Here is a 2,062-nt window from a genome sequence, read left to right as displayed (position 1 = left end):
GTATTCTAGACTACTACACACTACTACACTAAACCTTATTCTAGACAACACACTACTACAATAACCATTACTCTGGACTACACACTACACCAACCCTTATTCTAGACTACTACACACTGCTACCCTAACCCCTATTTATAGACTACACACTTACCCTTATTCTAGACTACTACACACTAAAACACTAACCCTTATTCGAGACTACACACTACTATACTAACCCTTTTCTAGACTACACACTAACCCTTATTCCACACTACACCCTAAAACACTAACCCTTATTCTAGACTACTCACTGCTACACTCACCCTTATTCTAGACAACACACTAAAACACTAACCCTTATCCTAGACACTACTATACTAACCCTTTTCTAGACTACACACTAACCCTTATGCCAGACGTCACACTAAAACACTAACCCTTATTCGAGACGACACACACTGCTACACCAAACCTTATTCTAGACAACACACTGCTACCCTTCTCCTCATCCTAGAGGATCCGGCAGGCCTGTGCGGGGGGGGGGGGGGGGGGGGTCCGTTCTCGGAGCAGATGTGCGGGGACGGGGCAGGTTGGATCTGGGGCCTCGGTGGTAAATAAGCAGCGGCAGCCAGGTGATGAAAACCTGCCGTTGGACTCTGAGACCCCGGGCCGAGAGGGGGGGGGGGGGGGTGAGGGGAGATGCAGCACGGGTGTTTGCATCAGCCCTGACACATCAAAGGGAATGCCCGACGAGATCCACCGCTTTGATTTCCTCCTGTTTTTTCCCCTTTTCCTCCTATTTTCTGATTAAGTCGTGATATGCAGAAATAAAAAACACTAAGAGTTTCTCTGCCCCCATAATCTGCTTCCGCCTCAGCCTAATCCTCAGTTTGAGCCGAGTAATGAACGACACACGCAGGCGGCGCCACGCGCGCACGCACACACACACACACACACACACACACACACACACACACACACACACACACACACACACACACACACACACACACACACACACACACACACACACACACACACACAGCCGCGTGTTGCGTAAGCATCCACGCATGCGTGTGTCTTTGTGTGTGTGGGTGAGTATGTGTTGTGTGTGTTTAGGTGTGTGTGTATGTGTGTGTGCGTGCCTTGGCATGTTTGAGTATGTCTTGTGTGTGTTTAGGTGTGTGTTTCTGTGTTTCTGTGTGGGGTTGCTCCATGTGATTGTTTATTATGTGAATACGAGGCGGAGTGAGGGAGGGGCCTGGGGGAGGGTAGGGGAGAGGGGGGGGGGCGATTACCATAACAATGCAGAGGTAAGCTTGATTATGTCAAAACACAACATGTTGGCACACATCACTTCTCCACCACCTGCATAAGCCGCCATATACTGCAGGTGATTCATTTATAATGTCGGCCGACCTCAGTCTCTCTCTCTCTCTCTCTCTCTCTCTCTCTCTCTCTCTCTCTCTCTCTCTCAGACAGCCGAAAACAGCAGAATAACAGCCTCACCAATACTACGTGATCAAGTTGATGAAATCTGGAGTCACTTTGCTGTCACTCAGAGCCATGAGACCATGAGGTCAAAAATAAAAAGGCACCGTACACCAATGCCCATTCGAGGGAGGAGGGGGGTAGGGGGGAGGAGGGTGAAGGGGGGACGGGACGGAAGAAAGGGGCGGGGGGGACGGAGGGAGGGGGGGATAGAGGAAGGGGGGGGGGACTGTTGAGTGGCGGTCCTCCAGCGTCATTAGACAAACCCACAGCATAGTGTCCGAGCGCATTATTACCCAAGAGCGCATATGCATAGCGATTTCCGGTCGTCACGTGCTGCAGAAGAACACATTCTGACCACTGCAGACAAACGGCGGTCGTTAGCGCGTGCATAACATGTAGGATAAACAATAGAACGCGCGCGCATAAACCCTTAAGACCGGGGTTCGATCGCTAATGGGTCAATTAGCGACCAATAAGTTGTGTCCGGTGAAGAGCCGGCATGGAGACGAGCGAAGCCCCGCAGTCTGGTTGCTTTGATGGGTTTTTATTATGTAAGCCGTCAAAAGTCCTCTGCGCTTCACCG

General features: G+C 50.6%; 1 protein-coding gene across 1 annotated transcript in view; it reads right to left on the bottom strand.

Annotated features, from left to right (window-relative positions):
* The window catches only part of rtn4r (reticulon 4 receptor), a 40,689-nt gene that overhangs the window by 37,770 nt on the left and 857 nt on the right, over nucleotides 1-2,062 (bottom strand). The window lies entirely within an intron of this gene.

Source organism: Gadus macrocephalus, chromosome 11 (genome assembly GCF_031168955.1).
Source record: "Gadus macrocephalus chromosome 11, ASM3116895v1".
In the NCBI taxonomy this organism is placed as follows: Eukaryota; Metazoa; Chordata; class Actinopteri; order Gadiformes; family Gadidae; genus Gadus; species Gadus macrocephalus.
This window is presented reverse-complemented; position numbering and strand designations above follow the sequence as displayed.